Genomic DNA, 16,257 nt, shown 5'->3' with positions numbered 1-16,257 from the left:
ACCTAGTAATGTAGAGAAGATTACAGTATCAGAAACGATTTCGTTGAGGGGACGCTTTAACATAACATTATTCTAATTATCTAGACGTTTCTCATACGTTAGTTGTCAACATATTTAGGATATTTTTATCTACATGAGAACCGCTTTTCAATATTTTATTTTTTGTTCGGTCATCAGTCTTCTGACTGGTTTGATGCGGCCCGCCACGAATTCCTCTCCTGTGCCAGCCTCCTCATCTCAGAGCAGCACTTGCAACCCACGTCCTCAACTATTTGCCGGATGTATTCCAGTCTCTATCTTCCTCTACAGTTTTTACCTTCTACAGCTCTCTCTAGTACCGTGCAAGTTATTCCCCGATGTCTTAACAAATGTCCTATCATCCCGCCCCTTCTTCTTGCCAATGTTTTCCATATATTCCTTTCCTCGCCGATTCCGGGAGAACCTCCTCGTTCCTTACCTTATCAGCTCATCTAATTTTCGACATTTTTCTCTAGCATCACACTTCAGATGCTCCGGTTTCCCCACAGTCCAGGTTTCAATACCATACAATGCTATGCTCGAAACGTACACTCTCAGAAATTTCTCTCTCATATTAAGGCCTGTGTTTGACACTAGTAAACGTCTCTTGGCCATGAATGGCCCTTTCGCCAGTGCTAGTCAGCTTCTTTGTCTTCCTCGCTTATGGGTTATTTTTTTGCCTAGGTAGCAGAATTCCTTACCTTCATCTTCTTCTTGATCACCAATCTCGCTGTTCCCATTTTTACTACTTCTTATTATTTTCGTCTTCCTTCGATATATTTTCAACCCACATTCTGTCCTCATCAGACTGTTAAGTCCACACAGTGGGTCCTGTAATTCATCTTCACTTTCACTGAGGATAGCAATATCATCAACGACTCTTCTCATTGTCAACCTTTCATCCTGAATTTTAATCCTAAACTTGAACCTTCCTTTTATTTCCATCATTGCTTCTTCGACGTATAGATTGAATAGCAGGGGAGGAAGAGTACAGCCCTGTCATATACCCTTTTTAATTTGAACGTTTCGTTCTAGGTCTTAGTTTTTCCTCTTGGCTCTTGTACGTATGTAAGTAGGCTGTTTAGGTTTTCTTATTGGCAACGTTACGTAGCGCTCTGTATGAAGACACTGGCTGTGCTGTGTGCAGTCTGTGGGTAGTTTGCATTGTTGTCTGCCATTGTAGTGTTGGGCAGCGGCAGCTGGCTCTTAACAGCGCGTAGCGTTGCGCAGTTGGAGGTGAGCCGCCATCAGTGAGGGATGTGGGGAGAGAAATGGCGGAGTTTGGAAATTTTTAAGACTGGATGTCATGAACTCCTATGTATATTATGATTTTTAAACACTATTAAGGTAAATACATTGTTTGTTCTCTATTAAAATCTTTCATTTGCTAACTATGCCTATCAGTAGTTAGTGCCTTCCGTAGTTTGAATCTTTTATTTAGCTGGCAGTAGTGGCGCTCGCTGTATTGCAGTAGTTCGAGTAACGAAGATTTTTGGTGAGGTAAGTGATTTGCGAAAGGTATAGGTTAATGTTAGTCAGGGCCATTCTTTTGAAGGGATTTTTGAAAGTCAGATTGCGTTGCGCTAAAAATATTGTGTGTCAGTTAAAGGACAGTCGTGTATAATTGTTCTAAGGGGACGTTTCACGTACTGTTTATTATCGGTATTTCCTTGTAGCTTACCCATATTTTTCTCAGAATTTCGAACATGTTGCACCATTTGACACAAGCGAACGCGTTTGCCAGGTCAACAAATCATATGAGCGTTTCCTGATTTTTCTTAAGTCTTCTTTCTATTATCAACCGCAACGTGATAATTAGCCATCTGGAGGCTTTACCTTCCCTAAAGCCAAACTGATCGTCGTCTGTTTTTCGAGGAGTTAACAGTTTTTCGCTGTAGGGAATCTGGGAAGACATAAAATAAAATCATGACCACCGGACGTCGACTTGAGTAGCACTCCTCCCAAATACCAACCTATTGCCTTCCAACTACGCCAGACGAACAACGATAAAAATTTACACACGGTAGCTAGCAATGTATTAGAGATAGTTCTGATCGGTCAAAAATCATGAGTATAAGACAAGCAAATTTATCAATATTTTGTGTTATTGCAAGAGATTTTTACACTTGGTAGGTAAATGGTCCATCTAAATACGAAGCTGCATTAAAATCAGTTACAATATTGTCAAGCATAATTCAGTTTATTTATTCTAAAGTATCTTCAGAGGCTAAATATGGTATCGTTGCGGGCCCTGTGAGCACGCAGAAGTGCCACAACACAACGTATCATGGACTCCACTAATGTCTGAAGTAGTGTTGGAGCAAATTGACACCATGAATCCTGCAGAGCTGTCCGTAAATCCGTTTGAGTACGAGCGGGTGGAGATCTCTTCTGAACAACACATTGCAAGGCATCTCATATATGTTCAATACTGTTCACGTCTGCGGAGTTTGGTGGACAGCCAGCGTAAATGTTTGAACTCGCAAGAATGTTACTGGAGCCACTCTATAGCATTTCTGGACTGTGGGGTGTCACATTGTCCTCCTGGAATGTCCCAAGTCCGTCGGAATGCACAATGGTCATGAATGAATGCAGATATCACAAGGGATGATTACGTACGTGTCACTTGTCAGACTCGTATCTAGACATATCAGGGGTCCCATACCACTCCAATTGCACACGCCCCACACCATTACAGAGCCTCCACCAGCTTGAATAGTCCCCTGCAGACATGCAGGGTCCATGGATTCATGAAGTTGTCTCCTTTTCAACTTGTGACCAGAGCTAAATAAGTACTGAACATGAAATTCAGATGGGAGGAATTAATGTCTGTAGATCTTAGACTCAGTGAATACATTGAAGATGTGTAGCAGCGATGGAATGCATTGGCGTTCCTTGGTGAAGAAATCATGAACTCACGTGTCTAAGCGCCGTTCGATGTTTTTCTTCGTAGACATATACTCTCTCTATGTCCTGATCAAATTTTTCTATGAATCAAGGCTTTCAGTTGGTCACAATATATTGTGACGAATTAGCACATTTAGGCATCGTAAGTTAGTACAGTTGAGAAGTTCTAATTTACCTCGCCTTATTCGTAAAACAAGTTTAGATGCAAAAGTGGCTAGACACAAGACAGCCGTAAAAAGTATGTTCATTATGTTAACCACGGCAGACGTCCTAGAGAGCGATGAGAAGAGTGTAACGGAATGGGTTGCAGACTCAGATTTAACCTAACCACCCGAGCACGGGAAAGAACACTGGAACAAACTTGTTCTCTTGCAGGTGGGACGAAAAGTGAAAGTGGTCCAACCAGTTGCTTCTCGGCGTTACAGCGGCTTAATCTGGGTCTCTCTTGCTGAAAGTCAATTCATGGCCAACTACATATTCTGGGTGTTTTGTGAAATGCCTTGACGCTCTACTTAGAAAGTTAAAGCTTCGTTTTAACGCTGCTGTCAGCGTTGTACGATGACCGCAAATTTCTTACTTCATTCTTTCGCGTCGATGCGTAATAGAACCTTGGATCAAATGTACCCAGGTTGTTTTTCATTGTACGATATATTACTCCTCCCTCTCCTCAATCCCCATCACTTGTAAGATCAGGCTCTAAACTTTGGACCACGAGTAGGTTAGTTCGTTTCTTTCTGTAGTTTTAAATGTATTTTCTAGGACTTATATCTTTCATTATATATTCATTCCTCCGTCAGGAAATCTATTGGATTTTTCCATTATTCCAGTTGTTGAAATCTACAGTAAAGGTATGCAAAAAATAATAATATAGCCACAACGAAAAAGGTTCTCAATATAGCAAAATTTTCGTTCTGGAGTACATTTTGTGCCTTTGTGAACCTTTCGATGAGTCTGAGTGTCTTGCCAGAATGCCAGACCTGATTCTTGGCCTCCACGGATAAAATACTATCAGCAGGAGCACAGCTTGTGTGGAGTTTGCAACAACATGACACCGGTACTGGTAGGCTGATGGCTGACAATGGGCCTTGTGATCTCTTCCTACATCGTAAGCCTTGCTGAGTAAAGGTAAGGGTTTATGACCAGGCCCGCCACGAGGTCCTACCTTGTTCCGCAGTTTCATACCGGGGCTCTTTCCGTTAGGGGCAAATGTACACTGAAGCACCAAAGAAATTGGTATAGGCTGGCGTATTCAAATACAGAGATATGTCAACAGCCAGAATACTATCCTGCGGTCGGCAACGCCTTTATAAGTGTCTGGCGCAGGTGTTGGCTCTGTTACTGCTGCTACAATGGCAGGTTATCAAGATTTAAGTGAGTTTGAGCGTGGTGTTATAGTCGGCGCACGAGCGGTGGAACTCAACATCTCCTAGGTAGCGATGACGTGGAGATGTTCCCGTATGACCTTTTCACAAGTGTACCGTGAATACCAGGAATCCGGTAAAACATCAGATCTCCTACATCACTGCGGGCCCAAAAAGATCCTGCAAGAACGGGACCAACGATGACTGAAGAGAATCGTGTAGTGCGTTAGAAGTGCAACCCTTCTGCAAATTGTTGCAGATTTCAGTGCTGGGACATTAACAAGTATCAGCATGCGAACCATTCCACGAAACATCATCGGTATTGCCTTTCAGAGACGAAAGCCCACTCATGTATCCTTGACGACTGCACGACACAAAGTTTTACGCCTCGCCTGAGCCCGTCAACACTAACATTATATTGTTGATGACTGGAAACATGGTGCCTGGTCAGACGTGTCTCGTTTCAAATTCTATCGAGCGGATGGACGTGTACGGTTATGGAGACAACCTCATTAATCCATGGACCCTGCATGTCATCAGGGGACTGTTCAATCTGGAGGAGGCTCTGTAATGGTGTGGAGCGTGTGCAGTTGGAGTGATACGTCTAGATACGATTCTAACAGGTGACACGTAAGTAAGCATCTTGTCTGATCACCTGCATCCATTCGTGGCCAATGTGCACTCCGACGGACTTGGGCACTTCCAGGAGAACAATGTGACACCCCACAGTCCAGAACGGCTATAGAGTGGCTCCAGTAACACTCTTCTCGAGTTTAAACACTGCCGCTGGCCACCGCACTCCGCATATATGAACATTATTGAGCACATTGAGCACATCTGAGATGCCTTGCAACGTGATGTTCAGTAGAGATCTCCACCCCTCCGTACTTTTACGGATTTATGGACAGCCCTGCGGGATTCATGGTGTCAGTTCCCTCCAGCACTACTTCAGACATTAGTCGAATCCTTGCCACGTTGTGTTGAGGCGCTTCTGAGTGCTCGCGCTGTCTCTACACGAAATTAGGCAGGTGTACCAGTTTCTTTGGCTCTTCAGCGTATAACATCAGCATAGGTGTCCGCAATATTTGTACAAGGGGGAGGAGACTTTAAAATTCCGACTTTTTTTTATAGAAATGAGACGATCATTTTGGAAACTTGTCATGTCATGAGAACTAGGTCTTATAGTGACACAAAGAACTTATTCCAGAGAATTCATGGAAGGGGGGAGGGGAGGGGGAAGCCTTTTGCCACTTCCCTCCATCCCCCTGGCGGGCGCTCATACATGATATTTTGACATTTTATTTGTGCTTTAATGTGATGAAACAGGAACTGTAATAGCTACCTGTAATTTAACCCGCTTTTAAAGTTGGGGTTTGGGGTTTCGACATACCTTTAGCACAAAATTATTTATATGATGCTGAACACCGAATTTTCCTCTTCTGCAAAGTATTTGCTGTAACTCTGGACCATCACTTAGGCTATACTGAACAAACAACTGCAGTCCGTAAGTAGGTGGCATCACTACAGTCACTATAGAAATATGAAAAAAGGTATTTCTTAGTCATCAACACTCTCCATCCTTGATAATGGTGATCCTATTCCCCTAAAGACTTTCACAAGTTGTGTTCATGCTTTAAGAACAAAACTTGAAAATAAAAAAAAGATCATTTACAAACACAAAACGGTCAAATGTCTTGTACAATAATTTGCTTGAAATGGAGAAATAAAATAAATTGAGAAACGCCTTTGACATGCGTCATTATCAGAGATTGCTTTTGAGCATCATTCAAACGTGTCAAATGTTTCTTGAGTCTATTTTATTTCTTACTTGGAGAAATCAATTAAGAAATTTGATCTTTTTTAAAAAATTATTGTTTATCCAATACTTAGACCACGTACCCATTCATCACCATATCGTGCCGCGAGTTGGTTGCAGACTGTTTGGAGACTAGGCTGCGGGCACGTGCTAAACGTCGCTCGCCGCATATGACGGGACTGCATCTCAAAAACTGCGCACTGAACTGGAATCGGCAACTTTGTTCTCCCAAGATGCCTTGAGGCTAGGAACTCTGGCCGGAAGGTTGGTAGTTGTGAGTTTGATTTCTACGCCACTCAGGGTTCTTGCGGTTTTCCAGGTATCTCTTCATAAATTTGTAGACTGCTTAAGTACCTCAGTCGGATAATTAGAAACCTACAGTTCCTATCAACGACCTACGGTGTACGAAAGATAGACTCTCGACTGGCTGCGTTGTAAAATGTCGACATGGAGCCTCCCATCCGCTTTTCACTTGACTATTGCGCCGTGAATGTCATTTCCAAGAGCGACGTTTGTTTTGCCGCTGTTACGTCGGGAAGGAAAGAAATGCACCGCGTTGGAATGCTATAACATGTAGATACATTGCAGTGATTCTAGGATCCAAGGTTTTCACAATAACTAGAATGTTCCTGGAACTTTTACAGGAATTTATGGCATAATTAAGCTTCTGTTTCAGTTTCAAAAGCAGCGAATTATATTTACTGCCAAAACTTTTGTCTTAGTACGTGCCAAAACCGAATGGCATGACACAATGGCAAGACGCTTGCGCCGATAGGTTTCGTTGATAAAAGACACGGCCCATATCCTTCTCCATCTATTACCAATCTAAGCTTACTTGTGCTCTTTCACTAAGGGTCTCGTAGACGAAGGGATGTTGAACCATTATTTTGCTTCCTTCAATACGAACTGAAGGCATAAAAACGTTAAACTTATTTACTGACACTTGAACAGCATTCATCGATAGGTACATAACTACATAAATTAATTTTTATCTCACATGTTCTGGCAGCGACAAATATGAGAATAGAAACGATAGTAAATGTGATGGTTCATTGGATAAATCAGAAGTAGAATCCTCTTAGGCAGAACTCGCTCTTTACCCTTGTACTCGCGGATTAACTACCAAGGAGGGAGGGGTACTTTGTGCCAACCACCACAAAACTAACAAAATAATCAAATTTCACTAAATGTGTGTAACTTCTATTCAGAACATAGTTTTTAAATAGGTTCTGATCTATACGTAAGGTACTGAACCTGAAAATACCTTTTACCATAGCCTTAGCAACACTAACGCATTTTCCGTAATGCTTACACTGAGGGGAGGGGTACGTTACTACGACCACAAAAATTTTGAAAAATACAAATTTTGACAATTGTCGTTGATCTTCGTTCACAACATACTTATAACGATATATAGATGTGTAAGAAGGGTCCTTAACCTGAAAATATGATTATGACATTTGTCGCGAAAAGTCACATTCACTACTAAGACTTCAATTTTTGCCCTTACTTTTACCGAAAAATTTAAAATAGTTACGGAATCTGATGCAAAGAAACCGTCAAAAACAAGAGACACTTTTTCAAAATTTTAAGATATAAAATACCAGTTTGGGTTAAGGTATTTTCAGCCCGGCCTCTCCTTGGTATTGCGTGAGCTCAAGCCACAGTATTAAAACAACTGAATTGTGTTTACATTTTGACCAACTTTCATGATTTAAATAATGAAAAACTGCACAACTTACTTAGTTTTTCATGCTTAGCACAACGCGTTTGGAGAATTTTTTTCTAATTTTGAAGTGCATTTATTTACATCAATATTTACATAAATATTTACGACAGTTACAAGGTTGACGCAGGTTTGCTTGTGATTTAATATACTGTATCACTGAATCACATAATAAATTTACGTCGTAATAAATACGATAATCACTCACATAGTCATACATGCAGAATATACTGTTATTAATAGAATAATCAATATAAATCTACGGAGACGATACTGTGCGGTTAGTAAGTCTGTAAATCCACTGCAGCTGCGGAACACTACGTTCGGAAAGAAACTTTGGCGTCAGACTTATATTAGAAATTAAAAAACTGTGAAAATAGTAATTAGTCAATAGCATTGCAAAAAAATAGTCAATAAAAGAACCAAATAGATTGTAAAAAATAATGAATAAAAGAACGAAATTGGCTGCATCGTATTTAATTCTTCGGTTGTAGACCGTGTACGAAAGGAGTTATCGGGAAACTGCATATTGCAAACAAATGGAACTTACCTGGATTGTTTCTGTAGACTTGACATTCCAGTACCAGGTAATTTTCATGTTCTCCATCATTCCTTCTATTCTAGTGTTATGTTAATTATTACGTAGTGAGAAGTATTTGTCCAAATGCTTTTCCTCGATCATCACAAACGCACAGCTGTACCCAGAGCACACTCAACGACGTACTACAACTTAACGCCACAGACTATTAGCCTCTATACTGTTACGATAAATAAAGTCTTAGAATAATTAGTGCGACTCTTACAGGCATAATAAAATGTTTTACAGATTTCTGATTTTTCTTATTACGCAGTCTACTGTTTCTGTGTTGTTAACGTTTTAGAAAATGGCTCACAAAAATAATATCTACAATAACTTATTTGCTCAGACAGAAACATGACAATGTTTATGCAAATAAATCCTTATGTTACTAACAGATGGTAGTACTTGCTACATGGTGTGCACATCAGGTTACCTCACACTGGGTGAACAATTCAAATTAACAAACACAAGAATGAAAATTATGCTCTGCCTTTCTTTCGAAACTTAGTGTGTAAATGTATGTTACTGTCTTAACTGTGTCGTTATACATGGTGATCACACAGCCTACACTGAAGAGCCAAAGAAACTTGTACACGTGCCTAATATCGTGTAGGGCCCCCGCGAGCACGCAGAAGTGCCGCAACACGACGTGGCGTGGACTCGACTAATGTCTGAAGTAGTGCTGGAGGGAACTGACAACGTGAATCCTGCAGGGCTGTTCATACATCCGTGAGGGATGCTTACGTAAGCGTCACCTGTCAGAGTCGTATCTAGAAGTATCAGTGATCCAATATCACTCCAGCTACATACGCCTCACACCGTTACAGAGCCTCCACCAGCTTGAACAGTCCCCTGCTGACATGCAGGGTCCATGGATTCATGAGGTTGTCGCCATACTCGTACACCGCCAACCGCTCGATACAATTTGAAACGAGACTTGTCTGACCATTCATCATGTTTCCAGTCATCCACAGTTCAATGTCGGTGTTCTTGGGCCCAGGCGAGGCGTAAAGCTTTGTGTCATGCAGTCATCAAGGATACATGAGCGGGCCTTCGGCTCCGAAACCACAAATCGATTATGTTTCAATGAACGGTTCCCACGCTAACACTTGCTGATGACCCAGCATTGAAATCTGCTGCAATCTACGGAGGGGTTGCACTTCTGTGACACTGAACGATTCTCTTCAGTCGTCGTTGGTCCAGTTCTTGTAAGATCTTTTCCCGGCCGCAGCGATGTCGGAGATTTGATGTTTTACCGGATTCCTGATATTCATGATACACTCACGAAATGATCCAATGGGAAAGTCCCCACTTCATCACTAACTCGGAGATGACATGTCACATCGATCATGCGCCGATTATAACACCACGTTAAAACTCACAAATAACCTGTCACAGCAGTAACCGGTCTAATAACTGCGCTAGACACTGCCGACCGCAGCACCGTATTCTGCCTCTTCACGTATCTCTGTAATTGAATACACATGCCTACACCAGTTTCTTTGGCGCTTCGGTGCATTATCAACCATGACCCGCCGTTTGTGATGTTCAAGGGACCATGATGAGTTTCGACGACTTCAGTGTTGTTATTGTCTTTTTATAAAAGTGTAATTTCTGTTCGTCTCACTATGTACTTCTTTCAATATCGTTCTCTACCATACGGTAGTAGTTCGTTCTGTGTATGGGCCAAGTTTCAACAAGCTATGTTACATGGCAGTGACATGTCACGCAGAAGTTACTTACGTCCTTAAGTTTCGTACACCAGTGTAGCTTCCTTGGAGAAACGAAGAAAAAAAGGGTTCGATGCAACACATCCACAGGCACATATGCTAAAGATTACTTAGGTACATAAGAAAATTTTCCATTTTGTCCGATATGTCTTAGCGAGAAGTGCACTTCAGTAAGCGTTTCCTTGTCCAGGTTATACTGTATGTTCGGTGACCCTCTACCTCATTCTGTATTGTTTCAAGCAAATGTTTAACTTGCTGCCAAATAAATCACCATTTAGGACTTTCGTGACTCTGCTTGTCATAAGTGTTGAGTTGCACAGTATTATTTTCTCAATGACTAACACTTCCGTAGTCTATAGAATCGTTAACTTTCAAACATTGATTGTACGAAAATGCAGAATATTAAAAGTATATGACCTTGATGTGTGGTAGAAAGGATACGTCCTCGTATTTTAAAATCGTTTTTATTCGTTTTTCATGCTGGGGTATTTCAATTGTGAGATGTAGTACTATCTAAATTCGCAATAAACACAAGTTAACCTAAATCATGGCTCTAAATTAATAAGTGCAAAAGGTGGTTAGACAAATTACAATTGTAAAATGTTCCTCGAATTTATAGTGATATATGTTTCGTAATGGTTAGCAACCAATATAACGCATATTTTAAGTTCACGTGCATTTAATATCATTACTGGAAGAGATTTCTTCCAGATAGTTCAGGGATAATGATGACTATTTGTTGAACAATTGCAGATAAGAGAATGAGACACTGAATATTGTCCAAATTTCGTAAATTTTTATTCTTTATAGTGTTAGTCTGCTTAACACATTTGGCATCTGATGATTCTTGTAGAGGATCTGACGTTTGCTAATGTGATCGGACGTCATTCTAGACGTCACAACGTATCTAAGGGGAGAATTGTCCTTAAAATAAAATCTTCTGGGAACCGTAAAAACTGTTCTACATTTTTGTCGTTTTTAAAGACTGTGTGTGATGTGTCACTGAAGTGAAGAAGGAAAACTGCCTTGACATTTGTGCAAATGATTAGGAGAAAGCGTGTTCAAACCATATCCAGGCCAGAGTGTGCACCTGCTGCCTGGTCATTAATCCGTCACGTGATACCATATGGTTTGTAGACTCTCTTACGCTATACAAGAAGATAAAAAGTAGGGAAGGTATACAGGGTGTGCCACGCAAGACGGCGTGCCTCTAATATTCCATAGCCGGTACAAGGAACTGAAACTAAGCTTTTGGCAAATAACTGTAAATAAATGCTAACATTGCAACATCTCGTATGGTAATACTGGTTTTCTTCTTCCAGCGATATACGTAAGTGACGACAATCTCCCTTTCTCTCTTTTTGTGGTTTCTTCTGGAAAGATGAGTGAAACAATACAAAGAGTGTCGATGGTTGACTATATAAATTCTTGCAAAAATATACCATATGGTTTGTAGACTCTCTTACGCTATACAAGAAGATAAAAAGTAGGGAAGGTATACAGGGTGTGCCACGCAAGACAGCGTGCCTCTAATATTCCATAGCCGGTACAAGGAACTGAAACTAAGCTTTTGGCAAATAACTGTAAATAAATGCTAACATTGCAACATCTCGTATGGTAATACTGGTTTTCTTCTTCCAGCGATATACGTAAGTGACGACAATCTCCCTCTCTCTCTTTTTTGTGGTTTCTTCTGGAAAGATGAGTGAAACAATACAAAGAGTGTCGATGGTTGACTATATAAATTCTTGCAAAAATAATTCCATATAAATTGTTGAAAAAATAACGAATGTGGAAAATATGAGGCTAAAAGCTGCTATCGCAGTACTGTTTCAGTTACACTTCGTTGGTCAGATGTTTCAGATATCGGATCAGGCATGTTGTGTGATTTGCTAACATATAAGGACTGAGCCAGGTTCAAATGGCTCTGAGCACTATGGTACTTAGCTTCTGAGGTCATCAGTCCCCTAAAACTTAGAACTACTTAAACCTAACTAACCTAAGGACATCACACACATCCATGCCCGAGGCAGGATTCGAACCTGCGACCGTAGCGGTCGCGCAGTTTCAGACTGTAGCGCCTAGAACCGCTCGCCCACTTCTGCCGGCGGACTGAGCCAGGACTGAGGCCACGGGGAATGGTGTTCAGTAACTCGACAGATAAAAATATCCCTAGTTCAGCTCGTTAAGAAAATACTCGTTCTCTGCTCAACAGCTGCAGACGCAGTACTACATTCTAGCAACACTTCGAATGTGAAATTGAATTACTTACATGAGTCAGTTTTAAAGCAGGTAGTAAAATCCATTTATGACGAAAAAAACGCCTTAGTCATTTTCCATTAATACTGTAGTTATAGTTGTCTTATTCTGGGGGAGAAATGATTTGCTTGCACCATATTTTAGTGGAGGGTAAACAAATAAAGTTGTTTTTGTATGTCTACGATACTATTGACGGAAATTATAGTCTATTCTTGTGGCACGGTTAACTGGAAGCGATTTATAAAGGCATTGATAGTCTACATCAGGTTCGCTAGGCAACTGTTTGCACGCCAAATACGGGTAAGGTGTCACGAATGACAGAAAAAAGAGTTTATAGTAATTAGCATTGTGCCCTCTCGTTCGATACATGTTCATTACACGCGTTTAAGTTGTTAGATGTAGAAGGAGTTGAATACTGCGACTTTGACTATGGTTACTTGCAACTTAGGTAAATGGACAATGCAGGCTTTGTTTAAAGAGGATGGCTCGAAGAGTCGTAGGGTCGACACATACACATCTGCTTTCATGCCCAGCAGCTGGGTCACTGCAAATAATAACCTGTACTGTGATTCTGACAGTTTATTCATTAGCTACAATTGCGAACTAATAAAATAAACGGATATAAAAATAAAATTTAAAATAATAATTCATTAACAGGGCTGTATTATAATGTTTGAAATTGATGTAAACGACACCAGGGAATTATGTCGAATAATTTTTAATTCAAAAAAGTAATCTTAAACAAACGGAAAGTAGATACTATGATCACCAGTTATAACACAGACAGAAAAATAACATTACTAAAATGCAGTGTAATTGCAAAAATGCGTAACAAGAATGGTAGCAGAATCCTAGAACCACGCGGAGTGGCCACGCGGTTTAGGGCGCCATGTCACGGATTGCGCGGCCGCTCCCGCCGGAGGTTCGAGTCCTCCCTCGGGCATGGGTGTGTGTTTGTGTGTGTGTGTGTGTGTGTGTGTGTGTTGTCCTTAGCGGAAGCTAGTTTAAGTAGTGTGTAAGTCTAGGGACCGATGACCTTAGCAGTTTGGTCCCTTAGGAATTCATACACATTTGAGGAGAATCCCCAAGCTAAATACTCATCCAAGACACGCGAAAACAAAGTCCATTTCGTGAACACTTTGCACGAAATATTCGCCTGCTCAAAATAATCCAGAGTTCAGCATGACGACTTACACACGAAAACACGAGAGACAAATAGTAGGGACTCATAATCTGTATAGTCTCATTTCCGTAATGCAAGCAGAAAAAGTAAAGTTCTGCACTGGAGCACATTCTGACCACGCGAAAGTTAGTCTCTTCAAAAGTTAAAGTTTGGTAGCGGCCATTCACCACCGAGACTGTATTACCCACATGATTGAATCAGACACTCTGCCTCAGGCAGGTCTGTGTACCTCCAGAAATTAACATAAAATGTGCTGATTCGCTCCCTTGAGCACACTACTCAAGAAGTATGTCTCCACTTGACTCCACTACCGTTCTGCCACTGTCTGATTCTTCAGTGGCTGAAGACCATCCGCACAAAAAAAGAAACATCATTCTTATGTTCTACAGACATGGTCTGGCTCACTTCACAACTTTTCGAGCTAAAGACACTTCAGAATAAATATAAGTATTAGCGTACTGATAAATAAATGAATCAGAATTCTTCTGTATAGACACTCACATTAAATTGCAACAAATAAATATTTTGAAATATTGTTTATACATTTTTTATGCCTACTTCTTAGAAGCATCTTTTGGCACTCTTTTCAATGGTGATGTCAGCCAACACATGAGATCGACCATCTTCAAATTACCGTGGTTTTTAACATCGGGTGTAATCATATTTAAATAAAGTTATTGGTAGAAATAGTAACATACACAAGTATGACAAGATATGAAGTATTCATGCTGCACTAAGTTGCTATGTTATGGTCGACGATATGATGTTCTGACAAACATTTGCATAATGAAAAGGATATAAATATGTAATAGATCAATAAATAAATTAGATAAAGACAAGGAACTTTCAGGGATGACAGCTATAGTGTAATACTATCAAGTGAGATAGTATTTGTTCAAGTCACATGAAGCGTTTAAGTGTTGTTTATTCCATTGTGAAACTATTCAGTCATTGAAAATTATTAGCTTCCATAGTTTTTAAGATATTGCAAATATTATTGTTTCACTGGATGCGCTTCCCATTTCTGAGACAGCAGATGTGTTCAGATTTGCTTTATTGTGATCTGTTACTTATTATTGAATTTATAAGAGCTGTAATTCACCGTGTTTCAGGCTGCCTTTGCCCTCGAGCGTGGACGTCACTTTTTATAACACGAGTCTGCGCACGGCGTTCTTTGTAAGCATGTCAAGACTAGCTACTTTTGTCACCAATGTAAATTTGTATGGTGTAATCTTCGTTTAATTAAACAATGATAATGTAAACTTACATTATATGAGCTACATTACTCTTTTATTAAACAATAATAAAATAAACTTTCGTTGTATCACTTTGTTAACGAGTGCGAGAGTTACTCCACAGAGCGCATTTGCATACGTTCCCAGCCAACTGGTTATTCTGTTGCTAATTATCTCGTAGACAACTGCCTCATTTGATGATTGTGCTATTAGCTGGGAATCTGCGTCATTTTCTTGCACCACAAATTTTTTCTCACCCTGCGCGCTATCCATTTTATATTACTGCTGCTGTCTTGGATGTATTACTACAAAATTTATCACAGTGTTAGCTGGAGCAATAACGAATGCTATATACGGGCTAGCAATTGTAAAACAACAATGGGATGATATAAGAAAATGTTATTAGTGGATCGAGGGTTAAAGGTCACCATTACTGGTGCATCTTCTGCACCCTAGCCATCCTAGCAAACGCCGTCCAACCCCTGCAACGGGATTTACCCATTTCCGGCCATGTGTTTGTCGTCTTTGCACCTGGCCTGGACCGACGTCAGCTCTCGGCCGGGCGAGACACGCCGCGCCCTGGTCCCACAGGCTAGTGCTCGGGCGCACAATTTACTTTACCACGTGCCGATCTTAGGTGGTCGAATCGCTCGTCAACGTACGTTTAACGTTACAATATGCAACAGATTAGAAGGAAATAACGGATTCCATCGAATAAACGGACGCAGAGAATGCCTACTGCTGTCAATGCCAGAGAACTGTACAACTTGAGATGCAAACAATTTTTGGTTGGGCTTTTTTCGATGTTATTGATATCGAATGAAACAATAAGTTAACTGCTATCAATCACTATTTATTTCCACAACACATTTTAGAGGTTTAAACCACCATCAGCAAGTGGGTTTATGTGTATTAATATGGCGCAAGTGTGTAAGTAGGCTGTTAAGTTCTTATATTGGTAACGCCACCGCCACATAGCGCTCTGCATGAAAATCACTGGCTGTGCTGTGTGCAGTCTGTGGCTGGGTGGCATTGTTGGAATTTGCTATTGTAGTGTTGGGCTGTTGGCTGTTAACAGCGCGTAGCGTTTCGCAGTTGGAGGTGAATAGCCAGCAGTGGAGAATGTGGAGAGAAAGATGGCGGAATTTTGAGAGCGGACGATCTGGACGTGTGTCCATCAGAAAGAGTAAATTTGTAAAACTGGATGTCATGAACTGCTATATATACATATATCTTTTGAACACTATTAAGGTAAATACATTGTTTGTTCTCTATCAAAATCTTTCATTTACGAACTATGCCTATCAGTAGTTAGTGCCTTCCGTAGTTTGAATCTTTTATTTAGCTGGCAGTAGTGGCGATTGCTGTATTTCTGTAGTTCGAGTAACGAAGATTTTTGTGAGGTAAGTGATTTGTGAAAGGTATAGGTTAATGTTAGTCAG

The sequence above is a fragment of the Schistocerca nitens genome, chromosome 4 (assembly GCF_023898315.1).
Source record: "Schistocerca nitens isolate TAMUIC-IGC-003100 chromosome 4, iqSchNite1.1, whole genome shotgun sequence".
In the NCBI taxonomy this organism is placed as follows: Eukaryota; Metazoa; Arthropoda; class Insecta; order Orthoptera; family Acrididae; genus Schistocerca; species Schistocerca nitens.
The sequence above is the reverse complement of the archived record's forward strand: the minus strand, read 5'-3'. Positions refer to the sequence as shown.